The 13,800-nt window shown below is 37.0% G+C and overlaps 1 protein-coding gene across 1 annotated transcript in view; it reads right to left on the bottom strand.

Annotated features, from left to right (window-relative positions):
• The window catches only part of FOXP2 (forkhead box P2), a 403,901-nt gene that overhangs the window by 341,802 nt on the left and 48,299 nt on the right, over positions 1-13,800 (bottom strand). Inside the window, exon 4 of the mRNA XM_053977653.1 lies at positions 810-951. The gene's annotated coding sequence lies outside the window, so the exon portion shown is untranslated. The remainder of the gene's footprint in view (positions 1-809; positions 952-13,800) is intronic.

Raw genomic sequence — 13,800 nt, 5'->3', positions numbered from 1 at the left:
GCCCTAAAAATATCTATAAGGTCTGAGACTATTGCTCACCAAGGAATTTAAGCAGCAGAAACTAGCACAGCTGCTATCATGTGCTCCCGCACACTTTTGGCTGCTAATTCCCACTCACATCACCCTTTGTACCAGTGACAGCCCTTGGATGGCCATATGGGAGAAGGCTGGGATAAACCAAACTGAAAACAAAACCAAACAAATAATTGGCTATTTTCAGTCTGATCCCTTCTCCAAATTTATGAACAGCTACACGTGCTGAGTGAGCAGAATGACAATATGGGGAGGAGAAAAGAAGCTGGCACTGCATCTTACACAGACGTGCCAGGTTAAAGTATTCATTGAACATTTAGGCTAAAGCTAAGCAGTGAACACAAGCTATTCAGCGAGTAATACTGCATTCCTTAAGCACTGCTTTCAGAATGAGATGGATTGGCCTCTGGAGATGCCTGCCCCTCTCCTGAGGGTAAGCAGAATCTAGAATGACTGAAATACAGCTACTTAGTTTCTATGTATCTAAATGACCAATAGCTAGATGAGTAGAAAATGGTAGAAAACCAGATTTTTGATTCTTACGGCACTTCAATCCCATTATCAATTGCCATTTGGAAAAAAAATAATTGTAGCATAGCTTACCATCACACTAACATCAAAAGGGTATGTATTTTCTGCATGGTCCACAATTTTTTCCTAAACCATATTTTACATCTATAAGCAGTATGTTTCAGTGATGGGGTACTGCATTCCTCCCACAGGGCCAATAAATCCACAGTAGAAACATAGCCATAGCTCAGTTATAAATCACTTACATTTCTTCAGAGTCACTTTGTCACTTTGCTGTGCTGTGGGAAGGTCTTTTCCTTTTTGCTCAAACTGGTCCTCCTTCCAAAACTGTCTGTCACGTCTACGGCAGATAAGGACAAAAGGTCCTTAACTTCCACTTGAAGTTATCTAAGGTAAAAAGGGAAAGGAACACAGTAAGTGCAAGCATCCATATTGTGTTTTATTGCAAGGTATTACGACCATCTCTTTAAAACACACTTCAGTGTCATCCTTACACACATGTATTGCACACCTAGGAGAAAGTCCCACACATTTCAAATCTTTCTTTCTTTGTATGAATAGTCACTACTCCTAGAGCAGTCACCTGCTTCACTTCTGAGACTCATAATAAAAAGATTGTATGTCTTTGAAAAAGCAAGTGTACAAGTTAAAAGATGATTTCACATTATTGATTATTTATTTTGTATCACAAAGACACTGTGACTACTTTTGGCTAGGATCAAGTAGGAAGTCACAATTTGTTGGGCTTAGGTTCACTATAAATCATCCTGCCTAGCCAGTACTGATAAACATTTTGATCTGAATCTTCTGTTAAACAAAACAGTTCTATATTGCATTACATTTTATTGCTCAGAAAGTGAGACCTGGGGGTCCTGATAGATAGGTCTCATTGAAATTTCTTCATGAAAACTTAAAAGTCACCACTCCATCAGAGTCAAATCTATAAATTAAATACTAAAAATTATTTAGAAAATAATAAAGGACAAAGTGTAACATGTCATTTGCCACCATATTAACCCCTATCTTGAAAAGCATGCTCCACTCTCTTGTCCAGCACAGAACACAAAAAAGGGAACTAATTAGCAAAGGTTCAGAGGAGAAAACATACAAGATCAAAGGCTTAAAACAGTTTTCATATATGAAGAAGAATTCTGTATGCCACCAATATCCAGACTGGAAAAAAGCTGACTTAAAGAAGGGCATGATAGAAAACAACAAAAGTCTGAAGATGGAAAGACTGCACAGACATTGTATGTTCCCTATCCTTTGCACTGAATTACTGCCTAATAAAAGCCAAGTTCAGAAGAAAAATGGGAGTTTCTTCTCCACAAATTGTGTCACAGAACTGTGAACTTCTTTCCAAGGATGCTGTTTATGCAAGGAGGTTTTGAAAGTCAAGAGGACGGTGGAGGTATCCTCAGAAGACAGCCACCAAACTGGAGATGGTGACAGCTTAAGAGAACCATTGGTCTGAACCAGGATGAGCAGTCCTATCTCCTTGTACAGTCACTTATGTAAGTGCAAATTCAACAAATTTTATATCCATTTTACACCACTCACAGTAATGAGAATTACTGCATTAGGTACAGGGAGTCTAGTCTTAGTTGCATTTGAAGTACAGGCTAGATCCTTTTGAACACCAAAGTGAAATCCCATGGTTCTCTGTACTTTACTATATGCTTAATAAATTTGATTGATTTTTCCAAAACACCATCACCACTGAAAAAAAAATAATATCAAATGTGGTAGCAAAGTCTTACTGTAAAGCAGCAGTAGCATTCTTCTCACCAGTCCACAGTCCCAAAGCAGCCAGGGCAGAGGGCTACAAAGCAACGTTCTGCTTCTCAAGTTGTTCGCTGGTCTCATGGGTTTGAGTCTAACTTCATCCACATGTTCCCACTCAGTTCAACACTTATATAAATGCAGGTCAGCATCTCCATTTCCCAAGTTTCATCTCAAAGTAAACCTTAAAAATCATATACTCTGTATTCCAATATCTTCTCTTTTGCTTTAATCTCTAGGATACAGCAGTGTTTCTGATTTATTTTGGGTAAGTGCAGATCAATTAAAATTCCTTCAGGGAAGCCTTCTGAACCAGCAGAAAGTGAATGACTGTCATCAGGAACAAACACTTTTTGCTGTCATGGACTGGCATGTCACACTTTTGAGCAAAAACTATGTTAATTAATTCCATCCTTACCTACCAGGTGTACCAAAGGAATATAACCAGTCCTTTCTGCTGTCTTACTAGATACAGATCTCTGTGTCTGTGAACCAAGTATCCCTATATGTAGAGCTGTGCATTGGCACATTATATGAAGAAGCAGCCTGTACTAGCACAAAAAAACATAGCAGGACAGAAATAACTTTGTTCAGACATCAGTATGCAACCAAAATCCCTTTTGCAGGATGCATGAATTAATACCCTCAAATATCACCCAAAAAACAGGCATTTTCCAATATATATACATACATACCTATTCATTAACACTCTTTTTAGACCCTATAGTGAGGAATTTGTATAACTGACACTTTTTTTGGTCAGTTTGAAATACTGGATCAAAGTATGTTTACTGTTCAACCTATTCTCCTCTCTGAAAATGAAGAGTCTGCTACAATGTTTGCTGTTCTATTTGCTTCTGCAGCTTAAATGGCTTCACTGAGGATGAAAGGAAATTCACCATACAGCATGCTAATGATCAAAGACTCATGCACCACTGGCCTATAGCAACATTTTAGGCTACCTCTCCCTTCTATTATTTGTCCAGTTTTTCTGTTTAGAATGTTAAGGGTAGGAATACAACCAGACAGCTCAAAAGGTATTCAAGGTCTGTTTGATATCCTTCACATCATTTTGATACTAACTATAAATCAGGGCAAGCTGTACCAAACAAGAACCAAATGTTTTAGCATTGATATATGAGCAAAGATAAGCTTCTTGAAAAATGACAAAATTTAGAGACGTGGGTTCTAGGTATACTACAGAAGGTAAAATACTATTGCAGGATAAACCTATTGAAAACAATTTGATAGTAGCTATAACAAGTCAGAATTATCATCACCACTAAAACACCAAGAAAAAACCACATGAGAACAGGTGGCTACCTACTGGTTGTCAAATAAAAGCATTGATTTTTACTCTTTCCATATGTGGTTTCAAGTTACCATCAACAAGTTTACAAAATCTTCCCATGAATATCATCTTGACTCTCTCAAAGAAGTGCACATAAAGGGGGAAAAGTTGATACACAATTATATCTATCTAATGCAAGCATTAGAAATCAACAGCAACCCCAAAAAATTGTGTAAACTAAGAATGCTTTCTTTTAAACCATTTGTTATATAATATCACTTGAAGGTTAAATAAGCATTCATGCCTGCTTTAAAAATTTATTCCATATATTCCTTAATTCAATTATACCTGGTAGAAATCCACTTATATCAGATACATGAAGAAGTTTTTACATTAAGTATTTCTTAGATTATGGTTTTTTTTAATTTCTGAAATAGCACAGTGATACAAGTAACCTGCAATTTTAAATACACAAATATATTTCAGAGTACACACATTAATTTGGGATACTAAAAGCTACACTTTTGTGGAGGCTCACACAATTCCCATAAATTACCTAACACACAAAGTAAAAGCTACATATCATAACATGATCTTATTAATGCAACAGTCACAGGACTTTTTTGGCAATTCATATACAGCTGCATTACAAAGCCATCCCAAATAAGCACTGATAAAATACTTTATCTCTTGACTGTTGCATATTTTTAGAGTTTTAGAGTTAGAGTTGCTAAAGAAAAATGCATTAAAGAAAAAAAAGTATTTGAGGGCTATACAAGGAAGTTTCTTAATTCTTTTGGGATTATTATGATACAAAATTTCATTTTTGTAGATAAGCATCCTATTAATTTTACTTTCAATACCTATAGCCTATTTGGTGTAACTAAGGAAAAAAACAGAGTAGAACGTGGCCTGATATCATAGTATATAAAATCAAGGACTGGATTGGAGTTTTGATTTTGTTTTGGTTTAAGATTGAATGATATTTACTCTTATTTCTAATTGCATAGACTGCCTAATGCAGTATTAAAATCCTGTGTCTTTAGAGCCATGTTTATCTAAATGCCTTTACCCAAATATCTTATCTCAAAAAACATAAACTCACAAAAATAATTACGGCTTTGCTAATAAATGCCAAAAATATTTTTAAGAAATATGCATTGAAACAGTGACAAAAGATATAAATATATCTGTACTGAAGTCTCTTCCAGCTGATCTGTGGTATCATTGTCCTAATCTGGAAACAAGACAATGAGTAAACAAGAGATTAACCATGATGTAAATAATTAAAGTAATAAAGGTGTTATATTGCAAACCTCTCTAAATGTTGTGCTATTAAACTGAATGAAGCTGTTCGGTTTGTCTGCAATTTAAGAAACCTCATTATAGTATGATCAAAAAAAACCCCAGTGCTTCAGAAACATTGAGTTAGCAGTACTTCGCTTCTCCTACATAATAAAAAAGAAAGGTAGGACAAATTATGTATCTACAGGTAAAAGGGTCCTTCTACTATGCATCACTGCCATGAAGATAATCAAAAACCTTACTTATGTTTTTATATAGATCTCCTGCAGGACCTGAAAATACATGCTAAAATTTGTAATGTTTTAGCATCTATTCCTCTCATCAGTTGTATACCAAATTCTTCAAATCTTCTGGATTTGGCTTATGATTAAGATTTATTTATCTTGCAGATTTAGTCAATGTTTATTTAAAATATATCGACCAGAAATACAACCTTAAACTGAATTGCAAGAGGATAGAATGGCACGATAGCAAAAGAAAGACTTATGTCTAAATAATTCCTTGCATGGCTACCTGTCCACCATCCCGAAGGAAATGATATATTTATGAGAGATGGATGAGAGAAGACACAGGCTGACTACCTCTACCAGACAATCCACCAACCAAGATAGAATACTGGATTTGGGACAAACACATGTAATTCTTGTTAAATTACTGTTAAACTAAAATCCAAGCTTGGGAAGATTCAATAGATAGTGGTAAATTTGTATAGTACTTCTTGTGGCAAATATGTCTGGGAATATTTTACTCCAGTCATCACCAGTGGGAAAAGTGCCACCTCCTTTCCCCTATATTACTTCCAGCTCTATCTGCCCTTCTCTTTCTAACATTAGGCTGTCATTCAACACAGAGACATGCAGCAGGAGCTGAAGAAATGAATGCTGAGCAGTTCAGTGTGATTCCAGACAAGGAGCATCACACACAATTCAGCCCATCAGGGTTATGCAATCAACACCAACACAAATGTAATGGTAGCAGGAATTCAAGTTCAGTTTTTAATCCACCTTATTGCTAACTAGTTTGGATCCCTGTCACTTGAGAGAAGGCTACTCATTCATGTCCAGTATTATTATGGTGCTGCAGCACTCCTGTAATACTGGCAGGGGCGTAAAAGTTTTCTGCAGAGAGAAAGATGTGAGAAATTACGTAAAATTACGTAAAATTACGTAAAATTCCATTCGGCTTTTTTTCCCTCTATTTCTCCTTTTTCTCTTCTCTCCCACTATCCCTTTTGCTGAAAACACTGTCCCCCTATGCATCTCTGTGAGGAACACAACACATGCATGGAGCCAGCAGGGACAGGAAGACAAGACAAGAAGCAAGCAGTCAGTGACAGCCAGGATCCCTCCTTGTCACCTTAGGCAATGCCAGACCACGATGGGCTTAGGCAGGATGGAGCGAGAGTCAGCAATGCTGAAGCCAGAGGTACAAGGGCATGAGGTTTTAAAAACAGATTATGGGTGATGAAACTCTGGACACTGTGGCAGGCCAGACAACAGGAGCATATGTTTATTTGAGGGGATGATTTACATTGTTATACAGAAAAAGGTAGGGTTTAACTAAAAACGTGAACATGTCTGTCTGTGCTTGATCTCATAGACCTATTTGATTCTGAGTGCTGTAAATAGGATGACATCCTTGGGATATCTTTAAATTCAAAATTTTACTTCTGAACTTTGGCAGATTGGGACATAAATAAATGTTCATTTACACAGGAGTTTTCTAGGAGAGTTAGGTTTATTTTATTGTCATCATTTTATTGACTGGTATATATTTCTCTCACAAAGCAGTGCAAATCACTTTTTTGAATAACTGCTATTTGTACTGTCTACTTCATTTCACACATACAGAGTGTACAGCAGTCTGGAGGTAAAGGTAAAATTTCCAGAAAATGCAGCAGCATAATGACTTAAACCTCTCCAATCTGGAGCCATAGCAGCCCTAACTTCCCTAATCTTCTTCAGCTCCACCTGCAGACTCTCACTTCTCCCTTGTGCTGACTTCAAAACAGCCCTGCAAAACAAGTGAACAACTTTTGACCAAAACACAGTCATCCTTGCAAGGGCAAGAGAGGAGTGAGGAGACGTAACATGGATAAGGTGAGATCACACAATTGTGATGTGGCACAGCTCACTCCAGTGTGGAAGCTCAGCCTGTGTGTCTTGGAGTGTAGACTGATGAACATTTCTTCCAGTGGCAGAGGCAAGACCAGTAATACCTCACCCTTCCCAGCACTGGCCATTGAACTGTGCCAAGGAAGGCATGCATGGAGCTATATGATCAGCCATACTGAGAAACTAACCTAGATTAAAAGTAAACTGGCTAAATAAAAGCTGTTTTCAAACTCACAGAGTCCACCAGACCCACAAAACACCGTACAAACGTTTTTAGAGGTATAGCAATGAGGAGAAGGAACCAAAAGATGCTTAAGCCAGTCCTACAGCATTTACCACCCCATGATCTGATTAGCCTGTGGAGTCCACAGTCAAAAGCTATCAGTTATCACTGCAGCCTAGCAAGCACCCTCATCCCCAGCTGCCTCCCCCTCCACTCCTCTCAAGCCTACGAAGACACACTAAAAAGAAGCGCAAAGACCCATTGTACAAATGAGAAGTGTAGTCCCTGGGGCACAGGTGTAGGCTCTGTGACAAGGACAGGCTCCAGAAAGGCAGCAAGGACTATGGCATTAACACTTAGCAGCTGCTGGGTTTAATTTACATGTCTTAGAGAACTGGGGCCCATTATTAGAGTGGATGTACACTGGCCTGGCATGCTTTGGTTTATTATCATTACACTTGTACATAGAGGTATGGACATGCTTATGTTCAACAGCCTAAACAGTCCGTCGTTCGTATTTATATCATAAACTGAAAACTAAATTCAAGTCTATTTTTTTGGCCTTAAGATTGAACAACTTTTTTAAATTTCTAAAAGGAAACCCTAAATTCTACTTTCTATCCCTTTTTATTTTAAAGATACTTGATTCTTACAATGTATTTATCACATTTTTTTCTTTTTTAAATTTCCAAAAGGAAACCCTAAATTCTACTTTATATCCCTTTTCATTTTAAAGATATTTGATTCTTACAATGTATTTATCACAATTTTTTTTCCAAATGACATGGCTGAACTGTATCTAATATGAAGTACCTAACTTACATAAACATCATTTAGAGCACACATAAAATAATTGTGGTCCATCATTCTATTAAATTATTTTACACTTTTTAATGTTTTTTTTTTTAAATAGATGCAGGAAGGCAATCATTAACTTAAACCTTACTATGAGCTATCAGTTTGTAAACAGAGCAGCAAAGTATGGTATGATGGAACTCATAGTTCAAGAAATTCTGGGGTTTATATTTAAAATTTTTCAGTTTGTTTATATATTAATTTTCCACATATTTAAAAACTAATAATTAAAAAAAAAGCCTTAGAGAAAATGAGGGAAATATTTTATCTGTATTTCTCTTCCAATTCCATTTGGACAACAGTATTTCCTAAACGTAGCCTATTCACTGCTGGATATGTAATTACCTTCAGTTCATAGTCTAGACATTAATTCTTTCGTAGTATTTAAGACTCCTTGTAACATGCTTGCTGCTTTAAGTAAGCAAGGCTAAATCTTGACCAGATAAATTAGCGAAGAATGCAATAAAAGCTGCAATAAAAGAACTTTATCCTCCAAACCTTCAAGTTGCTGCTAAATGAGATTTCTTTGAAATGCAGATCAGTTGAACTAGATTAGTGAATTTTAGCTCCTGTCAACATCATAACAAAATACAAATACAATTGTTCACTGGCCTTATCTCCATGCTTCCATCTGCTGCCTTGTTATTTACTTTCCTTGATTTACTATGCAGATCTAAATAAGACACATCAAGGAGGGCTTACAACACAATGGCTTCTTAAGCTTTACATCAAGGTATTTGAAACTGAAGCCCTGAAAGGGCTGCCATCAAAGACATATCTCTAATGAACTTCCATATCAGAGAGGTTTGGTATTTAATACTGCTGTGAAAAGAAAAAGCTACAAATCAGAATGGCCTATGAAGGAAAATGTCTGCAAATCTTGATGAGATTAGCACCTACCAGAATTAATATCCCAATAAAAATGATATCTGGTTCACTGAAGAGTTAAAATTCCAACCTTTGCAAAAATAATGCCTAGTGTCAGAATGGGAAAACTCAGCTGACAAGGTTGAAAGGTCAGGGGAGTATTCTTTCTTTCCACAAAATGTTCAAAAAGCATTTTTGCTGGTGGCTTGATTAAAATACTGTTGACAAACTAGCCATGGAATGAAGCAATTAAAAGGTGACAGCGCTACTGTGGTACTTTCTGCAACAGTGGAATTTTACAGTATCTTTAAAAAAATTAGCAGCAAAGTCATGGCAAAATAACATAATCTAAAAGGACAGCATGCAACAATTCTTCATCAATTTTACTATTTCCCTTTCTCCCCCACAGCAATCTATGGCAGTGCAGGATAAAATCTTCTGTCAGTTTGCTTTAAAAAAACATCCTTAAGTGCCATTTCTATTGCATGCCACAGCCCTACTTGTGAAGTGCAATAAACAAAGAAGTTTCCTCTTCATGATTTAAACTCTCTTTACATACCTGATAGATTAAATGAATATAAACATCTTAGAGTTACCAAAGCTCAGGCATAACCTTGTTAAGTAAACCCCCAGTTCTTGCAGTGTGCTGCTATTTGACAGGAATTTTTTTGCTGGGCATTGAAGTACATAAACAAATGATACTTTTCTTTCTTAAGAAAACATTTCAATCATTTATGTTCTTCTATAGCAAGGGAAGATCCCACAAGCGTGTTCTGTACTGTGGATCAATCAGCTCCAAACCGAAGTAGACATGTTGTATGCTTCAGTGCCTGGAAATCATGCTGCAGGCTCACCAGATGATGAAAACAGAGGTATGCAGTGTAGGGGAGCCCCACATGGCACCCAATGGCTTCTGGGCATGTCAAACTTCACAACTACCCTACAGTCAATGACAGCAAACACCTTCCCTTTACTTCTTGCCTCCAAACATGTACTTGTCTTTCTACCCTCCTTCCAAATTGCAAGCAGTCTTCCAGAAACAAAGCCCCAAACAGAAGCAGTATCCCATGGCTGCACTGCAGAAACCACAGTTGTCTTCTTGCTGTATTTCACTGCATACAGGATGTGTTCCAGGCATACTTATGGCCAAAAGAGACCACTACTTTTCCTTGTTTAATGAAATGACAAAACAACAGATTTGTATACGTAGAAGCAGGTGCTGTAACAGGTTTGACGACTCTTGACCTAAAGCACATAAAATGATTTATCAGCAACAGCTGCCCCTAAGGTATTTGGGCTCTGACGGACAGTCAAAACTTCACCATCTGCACCGCCGTGTGTTAAAAATGACAATCTGAATTAAAAGCTGGTCAACAAATCTCATATAACTAATGCCTTCCATATCCTCATCCATATGTTGAATTCCCAAGACACACAACACTTGGATTATCTATTATAAACACCAGTCTTTGAATCTAAATAAAATAAGACAATCTAGAAAGATGTGAAAGTAAGTGTGTAGCAGTTGCTACCTATTCGCAAAACAACTACTCAAATAATACTTTGAATGTACATACATTTGAAATGCTTCTACGATTTCACATCATGACATATACATCTCTATCTTCAAAGGAGCATTATACATCTTTTCAGAATTAAAAAGTAGCTATAAATATCTACATAGCCTAATATAGGGCCTTTCTTGAATGCCCTGACAAAAAACCCGACTGATGGCAAAACATCTCACCGCATCTGCGTGTTCTCTGCACAAGGAAGGTATCCCAGGGTAGTGAGGTTTGCACTTTGCATTCTGATTTTTCTGTGTGAAGGGGAAATGCGTTTTTTCCCCCCAGACCAGTGGAGGGAACCTGAGAGTCTGAATATGACCCTCTGGTGAACACAGTGACTTGTTCTGGAGCTATGTTAGCAGAAGGTAGTACCATATGCCCCAAGCCCCAACTTGGATGCTCTTTCTACAGTCTAATGTGCTTGTCAAAAGATGTTAAAATCACAGATTTACTTTCTCTGGATATATTTTATTACTGTAAAAAGCAAAAAGGAAGGCAAATACAATGTATTATGACTTTATAGACTAGCATCCAAAATTTACTTCCTGCAATATCTTTTTTTATCAGTGAATAGTTTCTGATGTATTAACATTACAATGTATTAACATTACAGCTATCTTGTGTTTGATATCAATCAGTTATTGTAACTCTTAATGATTACAAACTACATTCTAAACTTCAGCATAAATAATTTTCCTTCTCATACAAACGAGAGAAAATACAGCTCATTATCTCAAAATGACTGAAAATTACTGAACTTTGCTCCACTGAATTTCACTGAAGTATTAAATATTTCATTTTAAAGACTCAGAATACTAGATATCTTACCAATGTAATATAGGCAGGAAAATTACTAAAGTAAGAAAAAACTAATCCATGAAGCACATACTGGAAGCAAATCTAAAGTAACCAAAAATGTGCTTCATAGCATTTCTAAAGATAACTTAAAATGTGGTGGCACACATTTCCTTCAGCTCGTATTTTGGACTTTAGTTTTTAGAAGAAATACAAGTATTTTTTAAAATATATATTTATGCAAATAAATATACTTGCACGCACTGCTGAAAGACAGGAGGTAGTTTTTTCTCAAGTAAATCATAAAATTATCTTCCAGAATTTGTTAAGATTCAATTATCTTTCAAACAGTTACAATTTCTTGCAAAAACAATGAAGATTTGAAAAAAAATAAGTTTTATTTATTTACTTGTTAGGTTGTAACTGTCTGTTGAGAGATACAGTGATCCCCTCAAGAGCATAAATATTTAGACAAATCTTAAAATGTGTATTATATACTTGACAGAAGGTATTTACATGACAGCCCAGAGCCTAAGCAATCTGATATGAAATATTTCCCCATAAAACAAAGTCAAGTTAGAAAAAAAGTGCAGCTCAGCCACATAAAGAGGCTTGAGATTAAAAACATAAGCATTTAGAAAGAGATTAGCCATATAAGTGTTTGCGTCAAAATTGTGATAACCTTCATCCTACTTCCCAATTCAATGGATCCTATGTATGAGTTGATGAAAATGGAAGATGAGCAGCACACAGCATTCACTGTGTGCCTTCTTTTACAAAGCTGTTTAATTGCCTGCTCGTTATCTGCTGCCCTCTGCTCCCAGCGGTGCCACATGCCAGGCGGGCAGAGAGGCCCCGGCAGGGCAGGGATGCCCATCTCACCCAGCCACCAAGGGCAAGGTCAGGGGCTGGGCTAGGAAGCTCAGCTGCCCCAACTACACTGACAAGGTGGTGTCCAAGAGAGACAGAGATTGGTGAAAGGTGGAAACAAGCCTTGCAGTCCTTGTTGGAGAAGGTGGACTCCTGCCATCTCCCTGAAACATGGCACAGCTCTCCCCAACACAGATGCTGTGGAAGCTGAGAGCTCAGTTACCACTTTGTGACCTACTTACTGTGTTTTATCTCAGTGGTATTAAACAAACTACCTATTTTGGGACCAGATATTTTATCATGGACTTTGGCAGTAACATACACATTCATCAAGGACAATTCTAAACCACCACCATGACTCAGGAGAACTTTCCCTCCCTCCACGAAGACCGTGAAGAGTGAGACTTGGAACCCCAACATGGCCAAAACAAACTGCCAACACATAAGAAACATGTACAGAAAAATCAGACAAATAAACTTACAGGCATAATCTCCCACTATACTTTGTTCCTTTCAAAAGGCAGATGAGCTTTGGAAGGAACACTGGAAGGAACACTGAGCTGACTCCATGCAGCCATTGGGCACTTCATAATTGTGAATTGCTGCCACCAAGCAGCAACTTACCAGTAAAAATGTGTGAAAGGTTTGTCAGAATACAAGTATTAAAAAGCTATCATGTGAACATGGAAGACCTTTTACACTCCTGTCAGAGAAAACAAGTAGCTCAGGAGAACTATATCAATAGAAAGATGATGCAAAAGCAAAGACCAAACGGAGGACAAGGAGCACACCCGGAGTCGAACACTAAATAGGAAACACCTGGTGAAATAATTTAGGCTTGAACCATTTTTACTTGTTTTCATGCAATACTAAAATCAGATTAATCCTACCTAACTTTAAACATCTACAGAGGATATAATCTCTGCCTAATACAGTGCTCCTAGCAGAGCCTGTGGCTTTCCTCTGTATGGAAAGCCAGGGAGAGGGGCTCTTCCAGCTCAGGAGTGTAAGTGAAGCACCTGATATTTGAATGGATGAATCCAGCCAAGGTTAGGATGAAGCACAAGAGGGAATGGACTGTAAGTTATTTGGAAGAGAAGAAGAACTGTTGGATACTTTTCTAAACATAATGGATCTTGAGTTTGAAAAAAATCCAACTTTAATTAACAGAAAAAGATTCATTTGGTCCAGATCATACATCAAATTCTACAATGGATATCTCCACAGAGGAACACAGATTTATTTTTTCCCTTTTATTTCAGACTTTTTAAGTGTCTATTATTGAATTCTGTGAACTTAAGGGTATTTGCTAAGTTAGAGATGGAACCAAACATTTTGCTATATTTAGCTATATCTTTCAACATTTGAATAAATGAAAAGCTAAGATATGAGGGTAAAAAAATGCTGGGGATATTTGTTTTTAAAGCCCAAAACAAAAATCAAAATCCCAGCACATATGGACATCATGTATTTGTGGACTGTAACAAACATAACACTTGTCAAAGACATTATTTCTTATTCTGCTCTCCTTTCAAATTATAAAGCAATCTTAACATTGAAAACGGT

The sequence above is a fragment of the Vidua macroura genome, chromosome 5, assembly GCF_024509145.1.
Source record: "Vidua macroura isolate BioBank_ID:100142 chromosome 5, ASM2450914v1, whole genome shotgun sequence".
In the NCBI taxonomy this organism is placed as follows: domain Eukaryota; kingdom Metazoa; phylum Chordata; class Aves; order Passeriformes; family Viduidae; genus Vidua; species Vidua macroura.
The sequence above is the reverse complement of the archived record's forward strand: the minus strand, read 5'-3'. Positions and strand labels throughout refer to the sequence as shown.